The sequence below is a fragment of the Diospyros lotus genome, chromosome 7 (genome assembly GCF_014633365.1).
Source record: "Diospyros lotus cultivar Yz01 chromosome 7, ASM1463336v1, whole genome shotgun sequence".
NCBI lineage: Eukaryota > Viridiplantae > Streptophyta > Magnoliopsida > Ericales > Ebenaceae > Diospyros > Diospyros lotus.
In genome coordinates, this window is record NC_068344.1 from 29,760,593 (window position 1) to 29,776,553 (window position 15,961).

At 36.2% G+C, this 15,961-nt stretch overlaps 1 pseudogene; it reads left to right on the plus strand.

Annotated features, from left to right (window-relative positions):
• Positions 1–4,886: 4,886 nt before the first annotated feature.
• Positions 4,887–14,104, plus strand: LOC127805657 (EG45-like domain containing protein; annotated as a pseudogene).
• The last annotated feature ends 1,857 nt before the right edge of the window (positions 14,105–15,961 follow it).

The window sequence follows — 15,961 nt, forward strand, 5'->3', positions numbered from 1 at the left end:
CACAGTAAGGGTGTGCACGGTGCGGTTTGGTTGGTCTGAACTATTTTCAGTAAGTTAAATCGCTAGTGTGGTTTTCTAATAAAACCAGATCGCGGTCTGGTTTGGGAGCGGCCAAACCGCACCGCATTTGCGGTCTGATTTGGTGCGGTTTACTACAGTTTGAAAATAACTATTGACAGCATATAATATATTATAAAAATATTGAAAAGAATAATTATATATTATTATAAACTATTATAATCTGTTGGCAATTATAATAGTTATATATTATTATAAACTTGTTATATATTATTATAAAAATATAAGGTGATTTTTATAATAATATATTTTTTATATATACTTTTTATATTTTCTTGGGCGGTTTGGTTTTAAACCAAACCGCTAACCATACAAACCGCAAACCGTGCAGTTTGTACAACCATCAAACCGTTTTGGACCGCAAAAAAAAAAAAAATCAATCGATTTGATTTGATTTAGTTTGGTTTAACCGATTTTCGCAGTACACCGATTTTTTTAAACACCCCTACTCCGAAGACTGAAACTCAAGACCTGGAAGCCTCAATCTTTTTTATTTCCCCGAGCCTTTGTGACGTTTGAAACCTGTGAACCCGAGTTCACAAATTCATTTGAGTTTAATCAGCGCCTGGTTTCTGCATGTGGAAATTCAACGTGAAATGCGTACTAGAACGGAATGGGCTTGGGCTTTGACGGAAAGCCTTAGTCTTAAAGGCCGAGTCCTTCATGTAGAATGCTTCGGCTTTGGAAATTGACCCACCCCAAGTTAAAAGGTCCTTGAATCTTTAAGTTTTAGGTTTAAATCTTATTGTATGCAGGAATTTTCTAAATTTATTTGTACCTTCATTTGATGAATGGATTTGTATTTGATATATATTTTTAATTTACAATTTGATAATTATTCTATTGGTTGTGCCTGACATGTGTAATTGATTGATGATGACTGAAAAATGTAATTTATACCAATTAAAAAAACACTATTTCAAATTTAACAATTTCATAATTGAAACTAATTTAGCCTCAGTGTTGAATTAAAATTACAAAACGTTAATTAGTTTTATAAACTCAAACTAATTAACCATAGATTATGCTACTTATTGAATTAGCACGAATAGTCGTATAATTGTGATTTTTAAATTACAGAATTCGGAATATAGCAATGGATTGGGGAATTGAAATTTAGTATAAATTTTTTGAATAATTCAGTGATCAGTATTAATCACTTAGTTTAGGTTCTTAATTATTCGTTGATTAAATATTTTAAATAATTGTATTAATTGACGGAAAGGTCTAATTCACATACCATTACCAAGGGCATGCGGATGAGACCTACGTAGGTATATACGGAAATTAATGCATTAGAAATGGCAAACGGGCCGGGCCGGGCCGGGCCGGCCCGCCACCAAGTGGCCCGCGGGCCGGGCCAAATCAGCCCGCTTAAAAACGGGCCAGCAGATTGCTGGCCCTAGCCCGGCCCGCCACGGGCCCGCGGGCCAAACGGGCCCGCCAATTTTTTTTTTTTTTGATATCATATTTGGCCATTTAGTCCACTTTGAAGAAAAACAACTTGCTTAAAAAGTCATTTCTGGAGGCCAAATTACAAATAAGAAAAAAAAAACAATTAAAAATTATACCTCTAATCTTCATCCTCTTCATCAACAACAACATTTGAGTCTTGTTTAGAAAGTCTTATATCATCAATGCTTGACTCCTCCTCCTCCTCATCATCTATAATAAAAAATTACATATGTTAATTATTTATCATATAAGAGAAATATTTAATATTATGTTAAATCCTAGATATTAGAAAGTTTAAAAAAAATTACCTCCAAAACCATGTAACCAACTCCGTGTGCACAAGAGAGCTTGAACTGTTTCATCATGCAAACGACTTCTATACTTGTTCAAAATACGAGATCCAATGCTAAAAGCGGACTCCGATGCTACGGTTGTTATCGGAATACTCAATATATCACAAGCCATCTTTGCAATAATTTTCCCTCTATTAGCTCGCTCTCTCCAATATGCCAAGACATCAAATGCTCCCGATATTGGAATCCTTGGCTCTTCCAAATAAAGATCAAGTTGGGATTTTCCGGCATCGTTAGAAACTTGGCAATCAAATGCTTCAAAATCCTATCAAATAATCAAAAAAATAGTCAACCAAATATTTATATCAATTATATATGAACAAGTGTTTTAAAAAAATATAGACTTACATCATATATATTTTTTGACTTCTTTGCTTGTTCACCTCCAATGGAAATTTGTGATCCACTAAAATTTGAGGAAGGCATTGAACTTGAACTTGATAAACCATTGTTAACATATTCACCATAAAGCCTATACAAAGCCGTCTTCACCCTTTCCAACTTCTCTTCATAGTTATAAGGATTGAGCTTTGAATAAGTGTACCTCAAAAAGTTAAACTTCTTGGTTGGATCAAGAATTGCCCCAAATGCAAGAACCACTCTATAATCACTCCAATACTTATCAAATTTTTCTTTCATCCTTGCACTCATACTTGCAATCAACTCATCATCATTTTCCAAGTTGGATGTCAAGAGACACTCTATCCTCCAAATTTCCCCAAAATACAAATTAGATGTAGGGTAAGAGGATCCAGAAATCAAATTAGTGATAGTATAAAATGGCTTCAAGAATTCACAAATTATCTCCCCTCTTGTCCACTCATCACTTGATGGACACCACCTATAATTTTTATCACATAAGCTTAAACTATGAAATGCATGACGATACTTGAGTGCACTCTCAAGCATTATGTAGGTGGAGTTCCATCTAGTGACAACATCCGGTCTCAACCCAATTCCTGTATCAATTCCACCAACTTGCTCAATACATTGATAAAATTGTCTCATCCTAGCTTCTGAACCCCTCACATAATGAACACTTTGTCTTATTTTATGCAATGCCTTACTAGCTACCTTCAAACCATCTTGAACAATAAGGTTCAGTATATGAGCACAACATCTAATGTGAAAGAACTCTCCATTAAGCAACAAAGTATTCGACAAATTTAAATGTTCTTTCAATATATTTTGCATGTTGTCATTTGAAGTGGCATTGTCCAAAGTGAGGGAAAAAATTTTTTTCTCCAATCCCCAATCCTTTAAAAATTCCAACACCTTCAATGATAATTCATGTCCACTATGTGGTGGCTTCATATGAGCAAATGACAATATCTTACTATTTAACTTCCAATTGCCATAAACATAATGAACAGTAAGAGAAATAAATCCATGATTAGTGCATGCAGTCCAAATATCAGAAGTCAAACAAACTCTACCAGAAATTAGGGCCAATTGTTGTTTTAACTTCTCTTTCTCTATTTCATATGTTCTCAAGACATCCGCTTTAGCAGTATTTCTACAAATGAACTTACAATGTTCATTCAGAAACTTTTGATAATTTCTAAACCCCTTCCACTCAACCATATTAAAGGGAGCACCATGTGAAATAATCATCTGAGCAATAAGTTCACGATTTACTTTAGGGTCAAATTTTTTTCTCTTCAACTTTCCTTCATAATCAATAAGCATATCTCCCGCATCATTATACTTAGAAATCATCATACATTTAGGAATATGACGACTTAAATGAGAGGTTCCTGATTTAGATGGACATGAATATTCCTTACCACACCCCTTACATTTACACCTTGGTTTGCCATCACTACCAACACCAATTTTCACAAAATAGTTCCACACATCAGAGGTTAAAATCTTAGGCTTTTTTGATTGTGATTGTGAGATGAATTCCTCATTAACATTACTAGGGATTTCTCTTGAAATTTGATCATCACCATCCATTCTAAATTTCTAATAGAAGAATCCTCACTGTAAATAATTAAAATAATTCATTTTAAATAATTAACACAAAACTTTAGGTAAGCAAATAATTAACAAAAAAACACTTAACTTACCTAGCTAAAGCAAGGCAATAGAGAGTTAGAGACAGGCAGCGTGAGCGAGGCAGTGAGCGAGAGATGGCGAGGGGCGCGGGCGACTGAGGAGCGACGGCGAGAGCAAGAGGCGCGGGCCAGGGGCTCGGGCGCGGGCGCGGGCACGGGCGAGGGCGAGACAGAGGGCGAGCGCGAGCGAGGGCAAGGGCGAGGGCGAGGGCGAGACAGAGGGCGAGCGCGGGCGAGGGGTGCGGGCGAGCGCGGGCGAGGGCAAGACAGAGGGCGAGCGCGGGCGAGGGCAAGGGCGAGCGAGGGCTAGGGCGAGACAAGGGCGCAGGCGAGGGCGAGGGCGAGGGCGATGGCTAGGGCGAGGGCGAGACAGAGGGCGAACGAGGGCGAGAGCGAGACAGAGGGCGGGCGAGGGCGAGGGTGAGAATGACAGAGGGCGAGACGAGGGCGAGGGCGAGAGCCAGGGGCGAGGGCGAGAATGACAGAGGGCGAGACGAGGGTGAAGGCGAGGGCGAGGGCGAGGGTTAGGGTTAGGGTTAAGGCGAGGGCGAGAGAAAGGCGAGGCTGAGGGTGGGGGGGTTTTGTGGGCCGCGGCGATTAACGGGCCGGCGGGCCAAGCGGGCCAGCCCGGCCCGCCACCATTTGGCCCACCGGGCCAAGCGGGCCGGGCCAAATCGGCCCGGCCTTAAATGGGCCAGCAAACTGCTGGCCCTAGCCCGGTCCCGGGCCGGGCCCCAACGGGCCAGCCCGTCGGGCCGCGCCCATTTTGCCATCTCTATAATGCATGCTAGCTTGCTGTTGGCAACTAGAGGGTGGTCTGATCGTATTATATTATATAAATAGGGGCCCGCTTGCTCAATAGAAAATAAATCAATTGATGAATTTGGAATTGAGATTTATATAGTAATCTAACATTCTAACTAGCTAGCTTACAGATACTATGTCAATCAATGTTCGTGTTGTGCTTATGGTGAGCATGGCTGCATGCCTAATCTCGGTTGCCTCTCGAGCTGCTGGAACTGCAACTTACTATACTGTCTACGTTCGTAAGTTGCCATGCATGCTCATATATATCTGATATCTCACTTTTGTTAATTTTTTACTTTGTTAGTTAGTTAATTTTCAAGATCTGTAAGTAACGATGAACAAACTATATATATTTATTGATTTCGATCTATATATTGTTGGAAGGTTTTCCTTCCCTCTTCCGCACCCCTGTGTGTGTGTGTGTGTGTGGGTGGGTGTTGTTGGGTCATCGGTGTGAGACCAAACAAACGGGGAAGAGCCTTTTCTTTGTTGCCGGAAAAAGTCTTTGAATTATTTGGATATAAGACCTATTTATAGGCGAAAACTTAAATAGAAAATAAGTACTAACAGAATATTAGTTCTGTATTACTTGTTACTTGTGCTTTGTTGTTGTATTAGTTGCTTCAGTTGCTGTATTAGTTGTACAATTGCATTTCTGTAATTATTGAAATTATGGCTTATTATATAAGGGCTGAGATCATGAATTGAGATCAATGAAGCATTTTATTATCTCTTTGTCTCTCTTTCTATTCACGAAATATCTCTCTGTTCATGAAATGGTATCAGAGCTATTTTGAAACCCTAGGGCTTCTTTTTTGTCGAGCCCTAGGTTGTCTTCCGTCGCATGCTTCGCTTCTTCTTCGAATATTCGAAGATCTGTAATCAACGATTCCGTGAGTTGTGAATATCTTCTTTGTTCGGATTCTCTTTTCGATTCTTCATATTTTCTCTTTGATTTTCTATTCGTATCTTCTTTGTTCGTAGATCGAGAGATTTGAATTTTTTTTCTTAGATCTGAAACTTTTCTCCCTTGCTAGGAGATCTGTTATCGACAATTTCTTTTGGAAATCACGAATCTTGTGATTACTCTTAATTAGCAAAACTGTTCGTCCATTTTTTATCTATGGTGACAGAGAATCTATCATCTTCCTCGTTAAGGCTCAATTCCGCCACTGACGACAGAATGAGTCATTTCTTTTTACATCATTCTGACAACCTCGCCCTGGTCCTAGTGTCTCTGCCGTTAACAAGAGATAACTACACCTCCTAGAGCTGTGTGATGGTGATCATTTTGTCGGTGAAGAACAAGCTAGGGTTTGTAAATGGCTCCATATCGAAACCTACAGGTGATGAATCTTTACTTAATGCCTAGATAAAGAACAATAATATAATCATATCTTGGATACTTAACTCTATGTCTAAGGAAATTTTTGCAAGTGTCATATACTTTGAGTCAGTGCAAGATATCTGGACAGACCTTAAAGAGAGGTACCAGGAGAGTAATGGTCCTTGGATCTTTCAGTTGAGGTGAGAATTAATGAACCTAACTCAGGGTTCATTGTCTGTAAGTGCTTACTTTACCAAATTGAAAACTATTTGGAATGAACTTGGTAATTTTAGGCCTGTTTGTACATGCGAAAATTGTTCGTGTGGAGGCACTAGGGCGTTAGTAGAACATTATCACATGGAGTATGTGATGTCATTTTTAATGGGTTTGCATGATTCTTTTGCTCAAGTCAATGGTCAATTACTATTAATGGATCTTATTCCCCCGATTAATAAAATTTTTACTCTAATTTCTCAAGAAGAAAATAAGAGGAATGTAGTTAATTAGATTGTTGGGAATGATTATGTTCTATTCAATGTTAAACATGATGTGCATAAAACTGGTCATGGTCGGTCTACAAATAAAGAAAGATCATTGTGCACACACTGTGGGCTTCATGGTCACACCATTAACAAGTGCTATAAGTTGCACAGGTATCCTCCTGGATATAAGTTCAAGCAGAGAAACCCTAGCCAAATACATCCTAATCAAAGTGAATCCCATTGTTAATCAAGTATGTGAGACTCATCAAAATTTGTCCAATAGTAATTAGGTTACGGGAGATTTTATGCAAACGTTGAGTCCTACACAATATCAACATCTGTTGAACATGCTGAACACTTATCTAAACGTGGCTAAAACACAGGCAAAACTTGATGCTTCCCAAAACCAAGCATCAAGTACCTATTTTTCTATTTTCGTAAGTCCAGTTCTCAATAATCCTAGGTATTGGATAGTGGATTTTGGGGCCACTAGTCATATATGCTTCAATCAATCTTCATTTATTCATTTAAGCGCAATTCAGAACGCATATATTACTCTACCAAATCACTCTCGGATTTCTGTATTATATGCTGGAAATGTATTACTTAGTCATTGCTTAGTGCTTAAGAATGTCCTGTTTGTGCCTCACTTCAAGTTTAATTTGATCTTTGTTCGTGCACTTACAAAAAAAAATTGTATGAGTCTTAGTTTCTTCTCTCGCACACGTATTCTCCAAGATGTCAAACATTCAAAGATGATTGGCAGGGGTAATCTTCACGAAGGTTTATATGTCATTGATGCTGATTCTATTGATTCTAAATGTCAACCAGTAGATAGAACATGTATTTCTTCTACTCATATGGCCCATGTTGTAAGCAAACATACTTGGCATAATAGGCTTGGACATATTTCATTTCATAAGATGGAAAATTTGAAAGATTTGCTGAACTATATAAAAACACTAAGGATGTTTCTTGTTCCATATGTCTATTAGCCAAACATAGAACGTTATCTTTTGTGTCTAATAACCATCTATCTCCACATGCTTTTGACTTAGTTCATTGTGACACTTGGGGGGCCATATTATGTTCCAACATATGCTGATTATAGATACTTTCTCACCATAGTTGATGACTGCACACTATTCACTTGGATTTTCTTAATGCGGCAAAAATTTGACGCTAGGGTTATTGTTCCTAAATTTTTCTCTATGGTGGAAAAACAATTTAACTCAAAAGTGAAGAAATTTAGGTTAGATAATGGTCTCGAGCTCAAATTTCAGGATTATTTTGCTACAAAGGGGGTGATACATCAATTTTCTTGTGTAGAAAGGCTTGAGCAAAATTCCGTAGTGGAATGTAAGCATCAACATCTTCTTAATGTAGCTAGAGCACTATTGTTTCAGTCCAGAGCGCCTATTCAATTCTGGGGTGATTGTATCATTACTACTGCTTTCCTGATTAATAGGACTCATGTATGCTCCTATTTTGAAAAATTAATCCCCTTACCAACTTCTCTACCAGAAATATGTTGACTATACTTTATTCCGCACATTTGGTAGTTTATGTTTTGCCTCTTCTTTAACTTCTCATAGGGCAAAATTCTATCCTCGTGCTACCGCTTGTGTTTTTCTTGGATATCCTCTAGGTATGAAAGGCTACAAACTTTATGATATTGTTGTCAAAAGTACATTTGTATCACGTGATGTTGTTTTTCATGAAAATGTATTTTCTTTTCATTCTATCAGTTCTCCTACTGAGGTGATGGATTCTTTTCTAGATTTGATTTTACCCCATTCCAACCTTGATTCCTCTTGTTCTTTGGAACATGATTCACCCATTCAATCCTCAGATGTAGCAGAATCTGATTCTTCCAGTCCTAATTTTCTCCCTGCTATTATAGTCCACAGGTGTTCTCGAATCAGCAAACCTCTTTCTTATCTATAGGACTTTCATTGTAATTTGCTGACTAATACTTCCATTTCTGATTCCGGATCTACCTATCCTTTGGACCATTATGTGTCTGCCCCTCACAAAACCTTTTTACTCAATGTTTCTTCCAATTTTGAACCTCAGTTTTATCACCAAGCAGTCCCACATGATCATTGGAGAGATGCTATGAGAGCTAAATTAGATGCTATGCATATGAACAATACTTGGTATGTTACTACATTGCCTCATGATAAACATTTCAATGGATGCACGTGGTTACAAGATAAAATACAGGTCTGATGGTTCTATTGAAAGGCACAAGGCTCATTTAGTTACTAAGGGACATACCCAGCAAGAAGGTTTGGACTTCTTTGATACGTTTTCCTCAGTTGCCAAGTTAGTCACAGTTAAGGTTCTTCTTGCTTTAATTGCCATAAATAAATGGTCTCTTATTCAACTTGATGTTAATAATGCCTTTCTTAATGGTGATCTATTTAAAGAAGTTTATATGGATCTTTCACTCGGGTCTAAGCCTCAGATTCCAACTCCTAATCAGGGGGAGCAACTGGTATGTAAACTTCATAAATCCATATATGGGCTTAAACAAGTTTCAAGGCAATGGTTTTCTAAATTTTCTAATGCTCTCATTTCACATGGTTTTCATCAATCTAAGTCAGATTATTCCCTTTTTACTAAGGGTATTGGTGCATCTTTTGTAGCATTTCTCATTTATGTTGACGAAATCATCATTACGGATTCTGATCTTGCAGCAATAGCTTCCCTTAAAGCGTTTCTTCATTGTCAATTTACTATAAAAAAATCGACATTTAACGGCGATTTTTTTTTGCATTTAGCGATGGTTTTCAACAACTGTCGGAGTAATCGCCGCTAATTATATTTTTTGCGGCGATTTTTAAACCGCCACAAAATAAGTGATTTAGTGGTGATTATTATAATATTTAACAGCAGTTTCAAAACTGCTGCAAAAATTAAAAAAAATTAAATTTATAATATTTAGTGGTGGTTTCAAAATCGCTGTAAAAATTAAAAAATAAAATTAATTTCAGCCGTGGTTTCAAAACCGCAACAAAAATAAAAAAATTGAATTTTTAATTTTAGAGGCGATTTCAAAACCGTAGCAAAAATTAAAAAAAAAATTTAATTACCAGGTGCGCGCATAAGCGTGGGCAGCCCGGCCAGCACCCAGCCACCCAAGCATAGCCCTGCTCGAGCCCGCGCCTGGCCCTTGCGCACCACGTGGTGATGCTAGAAATTAAATCCCAACCTTCCCCTCCCTAAGTTTTGAACCCAAGATCTCTCATACGCTCGTGCGAGCAGGAACTGTCTGATCTGTGAAGCCTCCTTGACATATATGCACATATATATATTATATACTAATCTAACCACTAATTTTCAGAATTATATTTTATATTTGTTTTTATTAATTTAATTTTTAATTATTTTCTTAAGCAAAATTTAATTTTTTAATGAATTTTGTGGCGATTTATAAAAATCGTCGCAAATGTTAATTTAATTTTAATTTTGATTTTTTTTTAAAATTTAGTGGCGGTTTCTGAAAATCGTCGCTAAGTTTAATTTTTTAATGAATTTTGCGACGATTTTTGAAAATCGTCGCAAATGTTAATTTAATTTTAATTTTTTTGAATTTAGTGGCGGTTTTTTAAAATTGCCACAAATGTTATTTAAATTTTAATTTTGAATTATTTAATTATTTTTGAATTTAGTGGTGGTTTCTCAAAAACTGCTGCTAAATTTAATTTTTTAATGAATTGTGCGACGATTTTTGAAAATAGCCGCAAATGTTATTTTAATTTTAATTATTTAATTATTTTTTAATTTAGCGACGTTTTCTCAAAAATCATTGCGAAATTTAATTTAATTTTTTAATTATTTAATTATTTTTTAAATTTAGTGACGGTTCTTTGAATACCACCGTAAAGTTAAATGTTTAACTAAATTTTGCGGCGGTTTTATGAAACCGCTGCAAAAAACATATTTTGGGACGGTTTGTAAACCGCCGCAAAAAATCAATTTTTTTGTAGTGGTTTAAGCTTAAAAGACCGTTGAGGCTTGAGGTATTTTCTTAATCTCAAAATGTCTCGATCAGCTAAGGGTATTTTTTTTTCTCAAAAGCATTATACTCTACAAATTCTTGAGGATATTGATTTTCTTTCAAGTAAGCCTGCTATTTTGCCATGATTCTGATTGTTAAACTGAGTTCTTTTGATGGTGAATTGCTTGAGGATCCGTCTGTTTATAGGCGTCTAGTTGGTCATTTGCTCTATTTGACCATTTCTAGGCCTGGTATTACATTTGTGGTTCATAAACTTAGTCAATATATTTTTCAGCCTAGAAAACCTCATCTTGAAGTTGCACATCATCTCTTACAATATTTTAAGGGTGCACCTGGTCAAGGGTTGTTATTTTCTACAAATTTTTCCTTACAAATTTATGCTTTTAATTTCTGATTCTAATTGGGGGTAGTCTTGTCTGGATTCTAGGTGGTCCATTACCATTTTTTGTGTTTTTATTGATGATTCTTTAGTTTCATGGAAAGATAAAAAGGAAAGCACAATTTCTCGATCATCTGCTAAAACTGAATATGGTGTGCTTGCTTCTACTGTTAGTGAGATTATTTGGATTAATCAACTCCTTATTGATTTTCAGATTTTTCCTATAGCTCTTGCTTTGCTTTTCTGTGACAATCAATTAAGCAGCTATCCACATTGCTTCTAATTCGGTCTTCCATGAACGCACCAAGCACAACGAGTTAGATTGTCAATTTGTTCGGGACAAGTTGACCGATGGGTGTGTTCAAACTTCTTTTTATCCGCACACAACATCAACTAGTCGATGTGTTTACCAAGCCTTTATCAGTTGCTTGGTTATTTCCTTTACTATCTAAGATGGATATTCTCAATGTTCATAGTCCATCTTAAGGGAGAGTAACAGAATATTAGTTGTGTATTACTTGTTACTTGTCCTTTGTTGTTGTATTAGTTGCTTTAGTTGCTGTATTAGTTGTACAATGGCATTTCTGTAATTGATGAAATTATGATTTATTATATAAGGGCTGAGATCATGAATTGAGATTAATGAAGCATTTTTATTAGGGAAATTCTATTTGTAACCATACATTTTGCTTTTCACAACCCACTTTTAATATTCCTAAAATACCCTGAAATGAAAACTCATATTTCCCCTTCATCTAAATCTTTGACGCTCAACCACCCATCATTACTCTTCAAGCGCGTTCACTCGCTTTTTCGATCATGATCACCATAGCCACTTTACTCACCCACTAAACATCGCACAACCATTATTATTCAACACTTAGCATTACACAACCACTATTATTCAATACTAAATATTACTCGGACCAGTTCTCCTCGCCATAACCAATTACTAGTACTATCAGCAGTTACTACTAGCGATGGAATATTATTATCCAGTGATGGAAGATTAATATCCATTATTATTTACATAGAGTTTGACGAAAAAGATAATGAGTATTCTTATTTCGTCGAGAAACAACACAATTTACAACATCTATCAGTAGTTCAATAACATAATTTACATATACATAGAAGAGGGATGAATTAAAAAAATAAGATTAATTAAAAAATAAAAAATACGCCTTGAAACCCACCCGAACCTTAAGGTTCGGGGGCTAAGGGATGCCCCAAACCTAGGGGTTCGGGGTTCGGGGGCTAGAGAATGCCCCGAACTTTGGGGTTCGGGGGCTAGGGAATGTCCCGAACCTCGGGGTTCGGGGTTGGGGGATGCCCCCGAACCTCGGGGTTCGGGGGCTAGGGGATGCCCCGAATCCCGAGGTTCGGGGTGTTCGGGAAATCTCGAATTTCAGGATTCGGTAAGCACCCCGAATTCATAGATTCGGGAAAAATTAATTCTCCCAAATCAATGAATTCGAAAAAAATCATTTTTTCCGAAATTATGAATTCGGGAGAGTTGCATTCTCCCGAACCTTGGTTCAGGAGAATGCAACTCTCCCGAATTGCATTATATAACATATTATATAATTAATATAATGTTATATATGTTATATAATAATATATAATATGCATACTATCCATTCTCCCGAACCATGAGGTTCGGGAGAAGGCAAATGTATATAATATATTATATATTATAATACAATTATATGTATTATGTAATATATGTATATTATACTATTATATTATTATATATTATAACTATATATATATAATGATTTTATATAAATTATTTCAAAAGTATATAAATTATTCCGAATGATCGTACCCCAAATATTTAGATTAATATTATATTTATTTTTTTAAAATTAATGTTGCTTTAATTTTAATTTTTTTTGAGTTAAATACAAATCGTAATAAAATTATATTTATTTTTATTTATATTAAATTTATGACATTTTATTATAAATTAAATAAATTTAATTTAAATAAAATTTAACAGCAAATACTAAAATAAAATATTATTACAATCTGGTAATATTATTAAATAAAGTTAATAAAATATTATTGCAATGAGGTTCAGGGAAGCCCCACCCCCCGAACAATGAGTTTCGGGGAGCTGGGGCTCCCCCAAACCCCGCTGTTCGGGAGAGCTAATTGCCCCCCGAACAGTGGGGTTTGGGGGAGCCCCAGCCCCCCGAAACTCGTTGTTCGGGGGTTGGGGATTCCCCCGAACACTGAGATTCGGGAGTGCGGGTTCTCCCGAACACCTAGTTCGAGCGGTAACCAAGCATCGGCCGGATTCTAGGAACTTCGACGAGTCCCAACACTATCGCATTTATATGAAATCAAACTAGAAGGCAAAATTTTTATCTGGTTATGCGATTTGGGAGATTCCAACAGGCTAGACGAGACAAGCAAAGTGGGCGAGGCAAGCAAAGTCGGTGACGCTGTCACAGAAGAAGAAGAAGAAGAAGAAGAAGAAGAGGATTTGATGCGCGTGGGCGTAGTTTTTGAGGGTTAAATGTGTGGAGGGTATATTTAGCATGTAAATAGTTGTAAAAAATAATAAGTGTGGCTGTAAATAATAAAATTAAATATTTTAATTAAACTGGTTACGAATAGCAAATTTTATTGTTGCAAATAGAATTTCCCTTTTTATTATCTCTTTGTCTCTCTTTCTGTTCACGAAATATCTCTCTGTTCATGAAAAGTACAATGCATTAAAGATTTTTATCAAAATTCCAAATAAGTCTTCTCAAATTCGTGCTACGTACGCGGGTTTCCTTCAGCTTCTCCTTCCAGATCCGTTCTGCCTTAATTTTCTTGCAAGTTTAAAGTCTTAACAAATATAACCAACCGAGCTGATATTAATTTAATTTCTACTTTGCCCAGCGTCTGCATGCTACGGCAGCCAGCGACGGCTTGTGAGGGAATGGGGCTGTGTGGAAGAATGTAGGAAGTGAGATGCACCGGAGCAACCAACCCGGGAGTGCCACGGCCATGCAAAGGTGGCTCTGGCAGCGTGAGGGTGGATCGCTCCATGGGATGCCAAGCCACCATTGATCTCTCGCACGAGGCCTTCTCTGCCATTGCTGATCCTGTCGCAGGGAAAATCAATATTGACCATCACTGATACGTAATTAATGCTTCAATAACAAATTTAATTTATTCTCTTTATTATTTTCTGACTCTTTTTTGTTTTCAATTTCTTAAAATTGTCAAAATGCCTTTACTTATCAATTTTTAAAAATATATTTTTTAAAATACAAAAAATAATTTACACACAAAACTCAAAACGGTAAAATCATGTTTTGACTATTTTGAGCCAAAACAACCACTTTGAATTCAAAATGTGAAAAACAACTATAGTGTTTCTCTTTCTTCTCTTCTCTTCTTTTTCTCTTATCTCTTCTATTTTCTTCAAACCTCAGCCGCCACAACCATCCACACCCATCACCATCCTCACCGCCCCTCGTCGTTCAACCTTTGAACTGCCCCGGCTCTGTCACTTCCCTTGCATCACGTCTAACATCATCGCTCACCATCGTCAATCAGCCCTCGTCGCTCCCCTTGCATCGCGACCGACAACCCCAACCATTGCCGTTGTTCGAATTTCAGCTCGCCTCCCATTTACCAATCATTTTTTCCTTCTATGATTTGATTTCCTACTGCGCCTACAGCTCCTCATCTTCAAGTTTCATATTTGGGAGTTTTAATTTTAGAATTAAGATTTGGTCAATTTTGCAATTAGGGTTTAATTTAGAGAAATTCTATTTGCAACCATACTTTTTGCTCTTCACAACCAATATAAGTAAAATATTATATTTTACTATTTATAATCATATTTATTATTTTCTATAACCATTTCTATTTTAAACATATCATTCAAACACCATTCCTCAAAAAAGACACCCCACGAGCATCAAACCCCCTTCTTCTTCTTCTTCTTCTTCTTCTTCTTCTTTTTCTTTTTCTTCACGATCATCAGACCACTAGAATTATTTGTTGTTATTTGTTGTATTATTATAATTATAACTTTTGAACATGTATTAAGTTATTTGTAATAATATTTTATTTTAGTATTTGCTGTTAGATTTTATTTAATTTAACTTTATTTAATTATGATAAAATGTCATAAATTTAATATAAATTTTTAAAAAAATAAACATAATTTTATTACGATTTGCATTTAACTCAAAAAAATTAAAATTAAAGCAACATTAATTCAAAAAAAATAAATATAATATTAATCCAAAGATTCGGGGCACGATGATTCGGAATAATTTATATACAAAATCATTATATATATAGTTATAATATATATGTATATAATAATATACATATAATAGTATATAATATATTATATACATTTTAGGAGAATTGCATTCTCCCCAATTCAATTATATAACATATTATATAAGAGTATATATAATATGTTATATACTATCCATCCTCCTCAATTTATAGATTCGGAAAAAATGATTTTTTCCGAATTCATGGATTCAGGTGCTTACCGAACCCTACGATTCGTGGTTCCCTGAACACCTAGAAGGCTGGGGTTCGGGCGGTCAGGGGTTCCGCAAACCCTTGGGTTCGAGGCATCCCCAACCCCCGAACCTCAGGATTTAGGGCATCCCCTAGCCCCCAAACCTCAGGGCTCAGGGTTTCAAGGCACAGAAGGGTATTTTTTATTTTTTAATTAATCTTTTTTTTAATTCATTTGTCATGTATGTATATGTAAATTATGTCATTTAATTAGTGATAGATGTTGTAAATTGTGTTGTTTCTCTCCGAAACAGGAATACTCGTTATCTTTTTCGTCAAACTCTGTGTAAATATTTGCGGATAATAATCTTCCATCGCTAATAGTAACTGGTAATTGGTTATGGCGAGAAGAACTAAGTTGAACAATGTTTGGTGTTGAATAATAGTGGTTGTGCGATATTCAGTTGTGGGTGAATCAAGTGATTGTAGCAATAGTGGTCGAGAA